Source organism: Lasioglossum baleicum, chromosome 14 (genome assembly GCF_051020765.1).
Source record: "Lasioglossum baleicum chromosome 14, iyLasBale1, whole genome shotgun sequence".
Lineage (NCBI taxonomy): Eukaryota > Metazoa > Arthropoda > Insecta > Hymenoptera > Halictidae > Lasioglossum > Lasioglossum baleicum.
The window spans coordinates 3,979,953-3,997,535 of NC_134942.1; the positions used below are offsets into that span (position 1 = coordinate 3,979,953).

Below are 17,583 nucleotides of genomic sequence, written 5' to 3' on the forward strand. Positions count from 1 at the left end.
TGATTGCATGAGTTCGTGCCCGATTGCTACTGTATCCTGCAAATATTATTTTGGACAAACATAGACGTTACCAGAATAAATTAGAATACTTTTTTCTAAAAATGGTGAAAAACCCAATTATTTAAGTATTAGATGATTGCATAAGTTCGTGCCCGATTGCTGCTGTATCCTGCAAATATTATTTGGACAAACATTAGACGTTATCAGGATAAAAATGGTGAAAAACCCGATTATTTAAGTATTCGATGATTGCATAAGTCCGTGCCCGATTTGAAAATAAAATTCAATGGTTAAATTTTGAAGATTTGGTTAAAGCTTGGTCGAATTAAAATTGAAAAATGGTTAAACTTTCTACAATTAGAAAAGAATGGTGACTACGTGTATGATTGATTAATAAAGTAGTATTCTTTAAAATGTAACCATTGAATTTTATTTTCAAATCGGGCACGAACTTACGCAATCATCTAATATTAACAAGTGTATAGAACCCGTTACGGTGAGCAATGCGCGTTTAATTCTAGCGGCTCCTGACGACTGAAAGGCAGCAAGGGGGGTGGCTGCATTTCGGTGCCACAGGCGACGGTGTCGAGGGGGTTGGGAGTCGGAAACCCGGGGGTTGGAAGCGACGTTGGCCCGTAGTGTCTCCGCAGACAGCAACACCGCCGCCACGCAGCCTATCCAGGCCGGGCTTCGTGCTCTCTTGCGCATCGTTTTCTCGAACAACCCCCGGCTGATTTTCCCGCGCAACCCCTTCGACTCCGGAGAGCCTCAGTTGCGCGCGTTCCAAGCTGCCAAAACGTTCTCCGGGGCACCGGAAGTGCCCGAGAAACTCCGGCAGAAATCGCGGATCCTACGAAACCCGTTTCACCCCTCGACGGAACATTCGAATTAATTAACCCCCCGCGGGAAGTTCGCGATTAGTACGTAGTGTTGCAACCGGTCAGGCCGCCGTTTAAAATCGAATTTTTGCTGGCAGTGAGTCAAATATTCGGAGCCAATGAATCGGCCGGGCGAACGTTTGCCAGGGGGTTGCGAGGGGAGAAGATAACCTCGGTTCCTCGGGGTGCAATGTGTCACAGTGAACTCGAGGCCGAGTCGAATGACAGCTTTAGCTGGTGGAGTGTGTCGTCTTGAAACGGAGCCTCGTCGACTGCTGGTCAATTTTCTCTCTTTCACTTTTCGGACATTCCCGCGGAACAGTTTTCCCATCGACCGAATGGCTCCGCTTCGAATGAACAAATCATCCGACAGCTTTACAGAGCGGAGCGTGTTGTCTTGAAGTCGAGGAGCCTCGAAAACTTTTCAATTTCCTTCCACCGTTTTCGGACAATATCTATCAACGAAATGGCTCCTCCTCGAATGACCAATTCGACCGACAGCTTTATCCAGCGGAGTGTGTTGTCTTGAAACCTTGGAGTCGATTCTCCCTCATCCCCTTTTCCGACATTCCCGACAGAATTGTTATCAGCTAAATGGCTCCTCCTCGAACGATCAACTAACAGTTTCATCCGGTGGAGTGTATTGTTTCGAAGCATCGCGGACTTTGAGCAAATTCTTTTCAAATGGAATTCTCTCGACCGAACGTCGCTCCTCTGTATAAATAAGTAGTGCGCGATTGTCTCTGTCGACGGCCGCGATCGCGCGCCATGCTCCGCGAGAAACAATTCGAAATGGAAAGTTGGTTGTTGCGATCAAATGGGAGATCGAACGATCGCGTAACGAGTTGCCGATAAAAAGCTCGCCGTTGCAACCGACTGACGTTTCGATAGCGTTCGGCTGTTTCGTGTCGTACAGAGGACCAATGTTCACCGGCTGATCCGCCTGTCAAATAGGGGATGAAGCGGCCGATTCCTTTTTTTTGCAACGACACTGTCAACGGCTGAGGTGAGCCTGTTCTTTCTCGTTTCGTAATCCGGGATTAGTTTTCCGTAACGAAGACAAATGTGTTACATTGTCGCCTTCACATAATGTTTACTCTTCTCCCGCACTCTGGGTCGATGAAAAGCGAAATTTCACTCTTGAATCTCTTTCTGTCTAATATTGCATTGGAAAGAAAGTTCGTAGCGTTCTCAAATTAAGAATCGAAGAGAAAATCAAGCTACAGTCGGTGTACAAAGTATTCGTACACATTAAAAAAACGAATTACTTTTTCAAAATTGGACCCAACAGCTTGAGTTTCTTTTCAGACGTTAGAAGGAGTAGTTTACTAGCTAATGTGTAAATAACTTTTTTTTAAAAATTGTCATTGGTCGCAATTGCGAAGGAAATAGTAAAAGTGACGATTTTTAAATTTTTTATCTGTACCTGTAATGAAAATTTAGAAGGCGCTTCTGGTAGGTCTAAGTCAGTTATGTACTTGTACAAAGTTTCATCGAAATCGATCAAGGATGTGTTACGAAATATATAATTGATTGAAAATAGCAAAAATCGTAAGAATCTGCGATTTAAATGAATCACAAACCGTAAATTCAAAGATTTTTAACATCTTACAATGCCCATAGCTTTTTTATCCGTCTCAGCCAATTTCAATGTAACTTTGTACATATGTATATGTATATAACTTGCTTATATTTACAAAATACATGTATTAAATTTTCATTACAGACACAGATAAAACATTTAAAAATCGTGGTCTTTATTGTTCCCTTCGTAATTGCGACCAATAACAATTACAAAAAAAAATTATTTACACATTAGCTAGTAAACTAACCCTTCTAATGTCACAAAAAAGCTCAAGCTGCTGAGACCAATTTTGAAAAATTTATTCGTTTTTAAAAGATGTACGAATACTTTGTACACCGACTGTATTTAAATGGCAAAAAGTAGTAGAACGGAATGGAAAATATGTTATTGAATAAATCTCTATAAATATACAGCGTGTCTCAGCTGAAGGAGGCCACCTAAATATCTTCTTTACTTTTAATGACACAAAAAAAATATTTATGGCGTAATTTAAATGGTATCGAAGGTCCGGTTACTTTTTCATAGCTTTTTCAAGGTTATCGTTATTTTTTTATCGGGAAAACTTCTTTTCTTTATTCGATCTTGTTGATGATTTATGCATATTCAAATGTGTTTTCTCAGCTGCTATAAAATCAAATAAAAAAGAATAAATTTTCCCGATAAAAAAATAACGATGACCTTGAAAAAACTGTGAAAAAATAACCGGACGAAAGAAATTGTTCTTTCATGATATCCCTCCTTCGATACCATTTAAATTATGCCATAAATATTGTTTGTTCCATTAAAAATAAAGAAGATATTTAGGTGGCCCCCTTCAGCTGAGACACCCTGTATATCTGAATTTTAGCTTTCAATTTTAATTTACAAACGCTACGAACTTTCTCTCCAACCCAATACACACTTTTCCCATTAATGTTTTAAACATTTGACGTTCCAACGACTATTGATTAAAACAGGGTTAAACAGAAGTTTTAAAAAATTGTTTAAAACCCAGTAGAAAAATTAGTCGCGAAGATAAACGACCCAGTACGCAGACGGCGCCGATAAAAATAAGGGTTACGGGCGGAGGGTTAATTAACGAGACGTACGTTAAGATAATCGTTTTAGAATATTTCACAGCGAAAGATTATTTTTTAAAATATGCTTTAGTGTTCTACTTAAAGTATCGTTTCGTAATAAAAAAAATTGCAAGGGGAGTATTTCAGGTTTATTAGACTTTAATGGGAAAAATTGTTAGTTTCACTGAAAGGATGTCAACGGCATTGAAACAAACTTTTTTCTCTCCCGGTGTTGCGAACTTAGTTTTCTCGTAAACAATGCTTTTCCATTAAGCGTGCAATCTTTAAATTACGACCGTCACGGAAATAGTCAAAGAATTGAATAATTTTATTAGATCATGGTGGTTGCATGATTCACGAAGACCGAACGAATCGCGAAAATTGAAAAGAAGTCGACGACATTCTTCCCGTTCGCAAAACAAGTAGGGTAACTGTACCAGTGAATAAACGGGCACCAGTAAATGAACGCTTTTGTATATTTCAAAAAATTTTAAGCCGCACGGCATACTAGAGATAATGACTTTTGGGCCAATGGAATATATGACTCTTTTTCGTAGCTGTATTCCTATTGGTTTATATTGGTCATTTGACCATTAGTTTCTAAGATGGACTATTTTCACCAAGTGCGTTGAGTGTGTGCAACAGAGCTAAAACTAGTAAGGTATGCATACACGACCTTTTCTTTTACACATGAGTTTTTATACTTTTCTTTTACACATCAGATAAAAGTTACTAACAATATAGATGTACGAGGGTTTAAATATTGAATATAAATCACAAAAATAGCTATAAAATGAATATTTCGTTAAAAATTCGTTGTGTCTATTCACTGGTCCACGATATTACTCACAGCCCAGTAAATGAACAGAGTGTTCATGAAGTGACAACAATGGTAGAATGTGAAAAAGGAAAGGTATGAAAATGGCCAGAGATTCCAGATACGGTTTGGTATAACAGGGAGGATGTTTTAACAAAGATAACGGAGCCAAAAAAAATTAATTCCAGGGGATTTTTTGTGATTAAAGAGTTAAATAAATAGGAGAATATTGTTTAGTAATTTTGGTCATTCATTGGACCATCATTGTTCAATTACTAGAGCGCAGTGTAGTGTTCATTAACTGGTATTTTCTATATTTTTTATTTAACGTTTAATAAAGAAAAATAATAATAATTTCATTTTATTTGTGTTCATTTTTATTTTTCACAAATTAAGTATAGGGAGCCATTTGGCATATATGAGATTCCTTTAATTCACATATCTTTTTTTTAAAAAATAAAATATCTTCCTCAACAATTTCTTAAATGTTCATTCACTGGTACAGTTACCCTACTCCCCCGTCATTTATTCAATTCCGCATGGAAGGGAAAAAACACGTTACCAGCAATCTCAATTCCCGACAACCGAGTAATAGAAAATAATAGAGTCAACAGTGCGTAACAGGACAGACGGAAAAGTTGCGGGCGAGCCTCCTACATTACACAGGCTCGTCTTATTTTTCCAGCTTCATGGGGAAAAAGTCAGCAATCCGGTTTCCCTCGCGTTAATGGGGTGGGCGGCTCGACTTTTCAATTAAAGCAGAAACGATAAATTCACGCCGACAGGGTGAAAACGATACCGTGAGAACGATCGAACTTGCTGGCCGTGCAAGAAATCCGAGGAATAGCGTTCGCTTCGACACGAGGATGACGGGAGGGTTTCTGTCCCTCGTCGATGCCCGGTCCCATTGGATTTTGATTACGTTTACCTGGACGTAGTCGCTGCAAACCGACGTCCAACGGCAAGTTAGGGGACTCGAATCATGTGTAATCGAATTCCGTAATGTCGGGGTCAATTAAGGAATTTTCTGTCGAATTGTCGCACGAACTGCTCCGCGTTCAATTAATTCGAATATTTTTATATTTCTCTTTACAATCGGGAAACAAATCTAGACAGGTTTATGGAAAAAATGTTATCTCGTGCGATTGTATACATGATGTGCGATTAATGTTAAAGGTCAACAAAAATAATTCCAATTTACGTACAAGAAAATCACATGCAACACGCGATGTTCAGGGTTGTTCGTACAGAGACCAGGCTTCTCTATATCTCACCATGACGAATTACTGTTATTATCCTTGATAATGACTTACTTAGTATGTAGACTGTCGATGTTAATTGCACATCTGACAGATGATCTCGAACAAAATTGTTAGATTATGGTACACTGGAGGTTAGTTGGTCTCTCGCGATTGCACTATTGAAGGATTCCTTATTAAGAAATCCATACACATTACCGCAGGGCCCGCTCTAGGGGCGGGCAACCTGGACATTCGTCCGGGGCGCCAAAATTTAGGGGCGCCATTTTGGCTGTAAGTGTGAAAATTTACTTCTATTAAAATTTAAATAAAATGATTTGATTTTTATTGAAAATAAAAAATATGTACCTTTATTTTAAAAATATATAAATACAGGGTGTCCCAAAATTCCTTCAACAGCTGGAAATGGGAGGTTCCTGAGATCATTTGAAGCAATATTTTCCTTTGCAAAAATGTTATACGCGGCTTTGTTTAGGAGTTATTAACGAAAAACCACGGACCTATCACAGCGCGACCTAGTCGCGAGTTGGCACAGTCGGCCAATAGACAATTGGCGCGCCATGACTGCTGTTGCAACTCGCGTCTAGGTCGCGCTCTGATTGGTCCGTGTTTTTCGTTAATAACTCCTAAACAAAGCCGCGGATAACATTTTTGAAAAGGAAAATGTTGCTTCAAATGATCTCAGGAACCTCCCATTTCCAGTTATTGAAGGAATTTTGGGACACCCTGTAGATATCTTTAGTAGAGCACGCATTGCAATAGGAGCCGCACAAAGTCTAAACAAAATCAATTTTGTCATTTTTATAAGGGAACATGTTCCAGTTACTTTTGCTCTGGTGTTAAGAAAATGTCGACGCTTAACAGTTACGGTAGAGAGCTTCGCGACAGTTACGGAGATAACACCGTACCAGAGACGACAGTTTCTGACGAGTCCTAAAATCGTAGTCATTAGTTCTCGTTCGAGACCGTTAATTGCACAGCCTGTGGGACATCTACGCCTTTACGTACGCTTTTAACCATAACGAGGATCGGAGTCGAGAAGCGTCGTATCGCGTCGCGTCGCGACGCCGCGCATCCCGACGCGGGAGTGTCTCAAAGCGAGTCGCATTACCGGCTATCTGCCTCTCCATTCCAGGGTTCGTGTAATAGATCGTCGAAATTCGAAGACACTCGCCGTTTAATCAACGGGAGACCGCCTTTGTGGGGCGATAATTGAGATTATGCGAGAAAAGTGAAGTCGCGGCGCGCCATACCGTGGAAACGCGACTCGAGCTTAAAGAGCTATCGCGTTGTTGCCGGAGTGGTTTGCGAAATCTAATCAACAGAGATGCAGTGCCATCCATTCATTCCACAGTCCTCGAACGTTGTCGCTTCGATTGTTCCTGGGAAACGTCCATGGCTAACACGTTCATTATCTAATCATCACCCAGAATGGTCCTGTGGATATCGATGTAATTTACTTAATTAGAACAACAATTCACAGTTGTAGTTCATTTAGAGTGGTTCTGGCACTGTTGGATATTTTAGAAATATTTTTTCTGGAAACGAAAGCGTGAGCGTTCTCTTAACCTGGCGTTGGTTAGGCGGGGTCTCACAGACCCCCCGAAATAATATATTGCATTATAGAAATAAATACCTTTTTCATAAATATAAGATTAGGTATTGCTTAAGAGGCTTGTAATTTATCAGCGTAAAAACGCAGATCCACGAAATTAAATTTTTATTATTCAAAAATACTTAACAACTGTCATGCGTTGTTACAATGTTACAATCAATCTAAAATCTCTGGGGTCTGTGAGACCCCACTTAACTAACGCCGTGTTAATAAAGTGTTCCGTAATTAAACCAGTTACAAGGTTGATCAATTTTAATGGACTTCCGAATGTGATTTGTTGTTTTCTTCGGAATTGTAACGTGGGAACTTCTTCCATTAAGTAGATCTCATTCCTTTGAGCGCAGCTCCAATAACTTATATTGCATTACGACCACAACGAAGCAGTTTCAAGCACAAATCTACTTATGGAACCTTTGAAGATGCTTCTGAACAATGCCGCCGGCCGAAGTTATGCACGACCTGCAAGGTCAAGCATTCCGGTAGCCTGGCTTTCAATATATTGTAAATGGAGATGGAGAAACGGAAAAGACGGCTTTAATATTGAAAGCTACGTCCGTCTTTTCGCGATCAGTCTGATGAGAGATATGAGATGTATAAATTATTAGTAATTCAAGGACCAATGTCCTTTATGCATTACCGTATCGTGTCACTTAAATCGTTCAATTTTTTCTACTGGTTTAAATTACGTGTTGAAAAACCATGCGTCATCTCAACTACGAACAAAGTGTGCACTTTTCTGAATAAAAAAAGAACTGTGTGAAAAGACAAATCTAGTGTAAGTATAGTACATTGCCAAATTATTTGAAAATTGAACATTCGACTATTACAACTAGACTGCGAATTTTTATGCAAAATAAACATTTGTGCATCGATTGCAGGGGTGAAATCATTAAAACATCGATTTTAAATTTGTTCAATTTTTTACTGTTTAAAAATTATCTCCTTATTACAACTAGACGGCGAATTTTTGTGCAAAATAAACATTTCTGCATCAATTGCAGGAGACAGGAGCCAGATAGGAATTCCGTTCATTCTCTAACGATTTTAATAAATATGTCACAATTCACAATCATTAAAACAACGATATTAAATTTGTTCAATTTTTTACTGTTTAAAATTTTACGCCATCATTACAACTAAACTGCAAAGTTTTATGCAAAATAAACATTTGCGTCAAATATGAATTCTGTTCCTCCTCCAACAATTTTAATAAACTCATCGATATTAAATGTATTCAATTTTTTAACTGTCTAAAGTTTTACCTCTTGATTTTTGTCACGAATGCATAAAATCCGCGGTCCAATTGTAACATTTTTGCAGAATGGTTGCAAGGGTTAATCGACTTCTTCGTAATATAATTTCGAACGGGAGGATAAAAATAAAGTACGAGATAGAGCAATAAATACGAAGTTTGACAGGAGGCTGTCCCCCAATAACGTCTACACGGAAGCATGTCAAGGTCCTCGAAGTCTAAATAAAATATCCTCGAACGGAGAACGTCCTCGGCGGAGATTCCCGAGTTTCAGAACTCCTTCGGCAATAAAGTACGTCGGGGAGGACGATTCATGGCGGTTATTATCATTGATCTGGCCGAAATGCACCGTGACACAGTGTTCCACGGAGTCGTGGAACTTCCAGAGACAGGATCAAGGAACGGCTCTTCGCCGGCAGTTCGAGCAGCTGTCACGGCGGGTGGCGCGGCGGCAGGATTTACATACGGTGCCCGCGATCGCGCCGGAAATACCGAATTAAAGAAGTTAGTCGGAGAGATCCTTCGACGAGTCTCTCTCCCGTTTCGACGGGAAATACTGTCCCCGGCGGTATTGTGACGAGAAACGATCATGGTTGCGTCGGTGTTACGTTATTGCCGCTCTCGAATGTCGAGGACGCGTTGGCGAAAGGATAACTTGGAGGTCCTTGCCGCAAATAGGTCCTCCATGTTGGTACAGGCTGATTTCCAATCTGTTTGCCGAGTTATCCCGTCACCCTTTTTCGGTGCCATTTTTGAAAATGGTTTTGTGCCAACTTTTCCAATATTTAGGAATTTATTCCGGAACTTTTTTACAGTAATAAAATTAATAAAAGCCAGTTATTTTTTTGTATTTCAAGGAAATACTCTGGTTTCTCTTTCGATGCCACCTTTTCCAATTTTTAGGAATTTTTTACAAAGGAGAGCTGCTTTTTTTCATTAAAATTTTGCACACACATTTATGGGAATTTGAAGCACGTGCATAATTCTCTTGTTATTCATTTTATACACTATTTTATTCCGATTTTTCGGAATTTTTTACAAAGAACCTGTTGTACTTTTTGCAATAAAATTTCACGCACACGTTCGCGAGTATTTGGAGCACATCATGTTTTGTTCAAAGTGAAAAATAAATTTCTATCTCGCTCCAGCGTGTTGCCTATTAAAGTAGAACATTCTCGTTCTCCATAAAGCTCCGTTGTCCAATGATTAGACTGCGGATTAATTAATCGTAACAGCGCCGGAAGCACAAAATTTACAACTGTCCGAACCACTCGCGCTAATTCGATGGTTTATTATCGAGAAAATATTTCAGTTAGAATATTTTTAGAGAATGGCGGGAACAGGAGCTCGCCGCGTCGACTAATTGCTCGAACAACGGGAAAGAAACGAGCAACAAAGTGTGTGTCGGATAGAAATGTGCGTATCATACAGAAAAATATGTTCAGAGCTGTGTGAGGACATTGTTCCCGTTCGCGTATTCGTCTGGACAGGCGCACGTATTCCTCCGCGGAAACAACAGATTCAAAGAAAGAATAACGAATGAATGAATGCACCGGTAGAATTATTCAACAAATATTCGCGCACCTCCGGCGGAAATAGCATTGAATAATAATCGCGATTGTGTACGCTATGCATCCGTGTGACTTCGACGCGAGCGAAACGACTATGCATGTATTCTATTTATTATTCCGAAGCCGGAATAAGGGGACGCGTTGAAGGAGTATACGAACGCGTTCCCGCGAAACGGTATCAGCTTCTCGTTTGTGCCGGCGAACAATTAATTCGTATGCAAATTAGATTGTTGCGTCTGAGCATTCTCGCCGGGATGCCGGGCGAAATTTCGCAATTAATATTTTCCTTGAGTAACGCTATTGCTTACTCGGTCGGCTGCGGCCATTCTCGAACTGCTAAATTACAGATCGGGCCGCGTCTCGCGTGCCATCGCCATTATCGACACTAAACCTACCGAGCACTAGATGCGATTAACGTGTTTTAGTTTGCTGAAATGACGAGGCTCTATTTATTTCGATTTTCTGCAATTTTTACAACAATATGTGCTTGGATACAGAATTTCATCGAAACGATTTCTACATAAGCAACTTTATAATTTCAGTAATCATGAATTGCAAAATATAAAACTGACTTCGAAAAAACGCACTAATAAGTATGAAATAATTTCCATTTAATTGATGCGAATACACACGAATTTAAATACAATACAATCTTTTCGGAGGCGGCGCAAAATTGAAAATTTTCGACGCTGGAAATTACGAAAATCCTTAAATTCTTCTACATGTTTTTACATATTAATGTATCTTCTCTTCCCACCTACTGATTTTCAAGTTCACCATATTCCAATGAAATCATAATCAGCAACATCTTTCATTTGGAAAATTTTCAATTCCATCCTACGACATTTTCACTGAATGAAATTCGAGACATTTTTTAGAGAAAAATATGTTTCATATTACTTTGTAGTCATTTTTAGTGGTCGGCGGCTCCAGTGTGTTAAAAAAAATAAATACATTCGACGAGCGGCAAATAACAAATATTCAATAGCAATATTGGCGGCGATATCTAATCAGAGGACTTTATGAATTTATAGTGCAAACAGATAACATATAGCACACGATGAAAAAAAAGCAACTACTTCACAGAAATCCCAGTCAACCCGATTTTTGTTCGATACTAAAAGAACGCAACGAATGTTGAATCGTAGGAGAAATTACTGTCAATAATAAAACGATTTATTGAATTGAAAACTTCTTTAGGCACACCGCGTACACAATTCTGCGGATCTTTATGCAAAATAAAAAATATCTGCATCGATTCAAAAACACAGAAGCTGAATATAAATTTCTTACTTCTTTTAATTATTTTATAAAACTGTAATTAATATGTTGATGTTCATAAATTTTTTAGATATATCCACTGCTTTAAATTGTACATAACAATTTTTGTTATAAATACATAAAATCCGCAGTCTAGTTATTACTACTTTATTTACTACTGTTGAAATTACTATTAAACTAATTAAAATGTAACGGCCAGGTCTGGGTTAGGTCAGCTGTCACGAGTGACTGGAAGGTGCAAATAGCTCAAGAATACAGGTGGACAAAGCTCGATCGCTTGATCGAGTGAAAGCCTGTCGGACGCAAGTGTATCGGCTCGTTGTTTGCGCGATGTCTCAGAACTTTCCTGACAAGCACGTGTCGCGGAACTTCCACCGATTTATACATTAATAGCTGAAAGCCACGGAATACTCATTGGCTCTCCCCTCTTGGTAGTCTTTCCCTCCTTTTAACTGCTGATTAACTATTTATATCCCCCGTTTCTCTGCTGTGCCGCGCGTTCTTCGCTGGGCTTCATGTGCGTCAGCATTCTTGCGTGGAATTCAGTGCAAAATTTTATTTTCCTCGTTTAATTACTTTCATCTTCCAGTATACCCTTTCCTCCGTGTGTCAGCGAACCAGAAAATTTATTCGATTTTTCTAGAAAAACGACGATCTCCAACAATCCTTTGTATTGACCATTTCTCGGGAATGGGAAATTTAGTGGTCGAATATTTTTAGAACCACTGTCTTTCGAACATATTATATAATAACGAACATACACTGCTGTGCAAAAGAAAGAAGCATCCGGCCACATTTAATAGAAAAGCGTAAAAGATCAAATAAGAACACGGTAAGTTTTGAAAAAGGATTCCGCTGTTTAATTGAATAGTTCTGAGAATATGCGTTATTGCGGATTATCTAATACTTTATTATTTATCTTTAGATAAAGATATTGTTTGTCATTGTATCTTATAATTATACTGGGTGCTCCTTTCTTTCTAGAACTGTGCAATGAATTTTTAGTGTAATCGTGTGGACCCGTACATAAATGTGAACATATTATGTTTCGCCATTATTAGACTGCGGATTTTATGCATTTATAGTAAAAACGAGTCTGTGCAATTTGAAGTGGTAGTTTCTGTTTTCGGTTCCTGTTTATAATCGACGCAAACAGCCTTTATTTTGCATAGAGATCCGCAGTTAAACGAGCTCGGAGTGTTGATAGCATTTTTCAAGCACAACACAGAGGAACCTCGAAACAGGTTCGTTCGAAAGCGATCGACTCTCGAACTATTCGACCCACGACTTCCGAAAGAGGCAAACCGTTTCAATGGAGCGAGCCACGGGGTTAACGAGTCGTGAGCCGGCGCGTTGCGATATAAATGCATTTTCGGCGGGGTTCAAAGACGCGGAGGACCACAAACGGCCGCGCCGGACGCCGCCACAGAAAACCGATTTCCCGAATCGCGGGATTGATTCGACCACCGTGGAACGAGCGTCACTTTATACGCGATACGTACACAGGCTCGTCGATTGAAAACCAATGGCAGGATATAATCCTTGGAGTTGGCCGATAATATCGTGAATATTCTCCTGCGAGACGACGCTGGCGGCGCGGCGCAGCTTGGAGCGTCCGTGAAATATTCTCCCAGGAAGTGCGCGAGGCTGAAATGTACTTGATACGACTCGATAAATGTGATGAGAAACGATCCCCCCGGGAGATGGGGATCGTCTTTGCAGCAGCGCGCGGTTTGATCGCGCAACGAGGTCCCCTAAACCACGGCCGATCCTATTCGACGCGTCTGATCCGCGATTGGATGACTTTTTCGTCTCTCCAGAATTTCTGCAGACTCGTCGAGACGCGTATCCCGAAGCGACAAAGTAAAATGCTGAACACAGTGGATTCAAAATACAGGGTACGTCCGGAAAGTAATGCGACCACATTTTTTTCTTTTAAATCTATTGATCATATATGAGTACAAACCTTTAAAATTCTTCAAAGTAGGACCCTTGGACGTCGACACATTTTTTCCAGCGCGATTTCCATGCTTCGTATGCTCCCTGGAAGGCGTTATCTGGAGTCTCTCGTAGTACCCTCGTCGCAGCCTCTCGTCGAGCACTTCCAACCAAAACTTTTCCGTAGATTACGGGGAAAACAGTAAACGGTACTTCTTAGTTGGATCACAACACTTCCTCAACCCCCGTACAGTCCTGACTTGTCTCCCGCCGACTTCTTCTTGTTTCGAAAAATTAAAAATGTGCTAAAAGAATGCCATTTTGAAAGCGTGGAACGCGTCAAAGAGGCTGTGACGAGGGTACTACGAGAGGTTCGAAAAAACGCCTTCCAGGAAGCATACGAAGCATGGAAATCGCGCTGGAAAAATGTGTCGACGCCCAAGGATCCTTGAAGAAACTGAAAGAAATTTATTATCATAAATGCATAAAATCCGCTGTCTGGTTATTACTCACACCCTCGTGGCAGCTACGACCGCGAAATGCATTTAAAACGAAATTGGAAGCCACTAAGCTACCAATTCGTAAATTGTGGTTGCAATCTCATTCCATGAAATGACGATGATGAATGGAGGGCCCGAGTACGTGTGCATCAACGTGTCCCGGTCTCGAAAGTAGCAAAGCAGTCACGTCCGTGTCCCAAATCTAGTCTAAATTCGTAAATCTCTAACCGATGAGTTGGAAAGAAGTGAGTTGCCAAGGAGAATGAGATATTTCGGTTGGGATCGGAGGAATTTGTTGGATATACGAATCTGGGTGGTTCTACATTGGTCCACGTGCAGAGAATTTAATCCAGCGCTGTCTACGGACAGCAGGCCTGCACGCTTTGAACCAAACCCCGCGCCATTCCTAACAAAGCACAGTGGCAGCATACTCTGCAATAATGCCTTCCACGGACAATCAGAACACGCTCTAGAGCTGGTAAATTTCGGGATTTAACCTGAAACGCATTATTACACTCGCCACTGGACACTTGGTGGACATGATACAACGAACTCGAGGAATTAGACTACCTGTTGAACCGAGGTTTGATCTGGTCCTACTCGTTTAATGATTTCTATGGCATTTTTAATTAACAGGTACAGTGACTCCCACAAATATTCGGACACTCTTAAAAAGCCGATAGTTTTTCTTACAATTGGACTATACGATTCGAACTTTTTTGGGAAGCTAGAACAATTAATTTATTACAGGATGTGAAAAGAAATATTTTTGAAAATTGCAATTGGTCGGAATTGTATACAATGTACTAAAAGTTGTGTTTTACAACTTTTTAATGTGGGCCCATATTGAAAATTTAAGAAATACGTTTTGTAGATCTGTGTCAATTATATGCACTGTGAAAGTTTCATCGAAATCGGTTGATGCGGAAAAAAGCGACAGGCATTGAAAGATGTAAGAATCTGCAGTTATAGGCCGAGAATCGTGAAAATCTGCAATTTTTAGGATCTTTAAACGTTCGTAGCTCATTGAAACGTCGACCGATTTTGACGTAATTTTCAGAATATGTTTAATTCACAAAGATCTACAATTCTTTCAACAAGTATTTTTTAAATTTTCAATATATGCCCGCATAAAAAAGTTGTAAAATGCAAAACTTTTAGTATTTCTTCTACAATTCCGATCAATTGCAATTTTTCGAAAAATTGTTTTCACGTCTTGTGGTAAACTAATTGCTCTAGCTTTCCCCAAAAAGTTCAAATCGTATAGTACAATATTAAAAAATGTATCGCCTTTTTAAGAGTGTCGGAATATTTGTGGGAGTCACTGTACATATTTTAGAGCACTTTATTAAAAGTTTTCAGATCTGTTTCATAATCTGCTCAACGACTGAATTATTTGCTAAACTATTCTGCTCAATCAGGAGGCGCAAGAAATGATTTTTGTTAAAAAACTCCGATACACTGTTAGAACAAAATGTACGTATTGGACGACTTGCTCTGATTTGGAAAAAGCTTAGAAATACGTGTAAATTTTATTACGTAACAAGTGGTACCAATTTTTCATGGCTAAGGGGAACGATAAATTTTTAAATTTACTCCCAGATGATGATTATAAAAATTTGTTAACGTGTTTCGATGAGTGGACGCGTTTCATTTAAATTTCATTACATAAAAATCTGTTTAACATTGCAACGAAAATAGTGATACCTATTTTTTATGACAGTCGACATGTTTTCCAAATCTACCTGTAGTATGTAACATGTTTCGCGGTGTAAAACGCATTTTATTACAGTTCTGTCAAGTGCATCATTGCGTCAGAATCGTTTTGAAATCTGTAGTAAGGATAAATGATGACAATTGTCGAGGGGAATGGAGTATTTGTTGAAAATTCCTGAATAGGGAGGCATGCGTGTACGGCATTGTGCGGAATTGAATGGCGGATCGGCGGTTACAATGCGTAGCAATTATCTGTATCGAAATTAAAACAGGGATTTAACATTAAGTTGTTCATTTCGCGACCAGGTTGGCTGCCGGGGGAGGGGGGCTGATCAATTAGCGTTACATTCGCTCGTTTTCGAGTGCGGTAGCCGGGTTACAAAACGCGCCTACAGCCACGGGGAAAATTAATATCGCGGGTGAAGTACATGTCGACCTACTTAGCGGGTTTCCGTAATTGGAGACTTTTGGCCACCGCGGTTTAGAAATGAAAGAAAAGAATGCAGCTCCGCAGGTATTAGAAAATTTTACACGGAGATTCTTAAAGCCCTGGCTTCCATTTTGTTCCCCTTTTTATTTCATTAATATTTCCGTAATCAATGATGAACAAAAAAGGCAGCATTAGCAATATGTACTATTCAGTTGAAAGAAAATCCCACAAAATTTTAAGTCGATAACTCCTCGAGGATAATGTGAGAATAAACACCCTTAACATAGTCATTTTTTTCCTCGGTTGTTAATTAAGGTATTAAGATGAAAAAAACCGAAAACACTCGAAATTACCTCTTGCATGTCATATATTTTTTTCACAATTGTGAGCAAATTATTAAGGGTAGAAAACAATTTTTCAAGGGTGGGGATTGCAAGCAACCCTTTCAGCGACACCTACCCAAAAATCGATTCTGTAAATTGTATATTTATATGCATGTACATGAAGATAATTAAACGAAGATATATATAATTGTTTATATATTAATTATATACAATATTATGTACATTAACATGTTTATTGTACGTATTAAGTGGGCCATCAATATTATGTTCGGCTTTAGCGGATTCGATTCATTAAAATAAACAACCACATGTAGTATATTGTAAATTAATTTCTAGTTTGTTTGTTACACTTCCGAAGAACGGTTTCATATTACACGTAGTAAATGTACAAATAATTTTATTGCATTAGTCGAGTCGAATCGTGAAATCTTATCGAAATGGATGAGAATTACAAAGTCGAGTGTAGAAATATCGGGGAAAATTATCTTCGTTCAATATTCCGCTAACAGGGATATGTATTACGCCATTATTATGATATAAGTATGGCAATAATTAACCACAAGAGAAACTATCGTATTTCTCTGGAGCATGGTCCTTGGGGCACAGCAAATGATCGAAATATCCTGTTGCAGTGGACGGTTTTACTGCCGCAATTAAACAATGATTTACTCATTCGTTGTTTATCACTGCAGCATTTGTACTTCTACGTCACAAACATGTACTTGAAAATGTAATAGCAATTTATAATAAAATATTAATAGCATATTCGGAAACTTGCTTCTCTAAATAAATTTTTTGCAATGGATTTCGTTCTCAACAAAGCAAGTAGCAATTATTGTTCTTGTATAAATTTATATATGACAATTATTATAAAATATCGTAGATAAGCTTCTAAAAAACTGTCAATTTTTAAAGTCGAATATATTGCACGAAGTTCCACTAGTTTAAACACACAGTTATCGCAAATATAGCATCAGTATTGCAGAAGACAATTCCCAAACAATTTCTCTGCGAATTTCGGACGACGAACCCTCGATGAGCAAGTGTGTTAGTCATAAATTAGTCATGATTCGAAAACACGGAAACTGGAGCAGTTGTCAGTGATATAACCGCATAAGTGGTCAGACAGCGTGTGTATGCTGGTTGACGCGCTGAAAATGTAATTTGATATCAACAACAGTGGCGTTATGCGGTGGGGACGCCGATTGCTATTCCATTCCCAAATTCTATGTTTAATGTCGTTTCACTTGGTACGGCCATCTTTGTTATTAAATAATTATTCACGTCTCGCGGCAGCAGAAAATCGCAGGGACCAAAAGTAACAGTGTGTTATTCTGAA

The 17,583-nt window shown here is 39.1% G+C and overlaps 1 long non-coding RNA gene across 2 annotated transcripts in view; it reads left to right on the plus strand.

Annotated features, from left to right (window-relative positions):
- Positions 1-613: 613 nt before the first annotated feature.
- Positions 614-17,583, plus strand: part of LOC143215912 (uncharacterized) — a 234,547-nt gene continuing 217,577 nt past the window's right edge. The window contains exon 1 of one of the 2 annotated variants that reach the window (XR_013010478.1): positions 614-1,884. This is a non-coding gene — a long non-coding RNA (uncharacterized LOC143215912). The remainder of the gene's footprint in view (positions 1,885-17,583) is intronic. The other variant, XR_013010479.1, reaches the window with a different exon arrangement.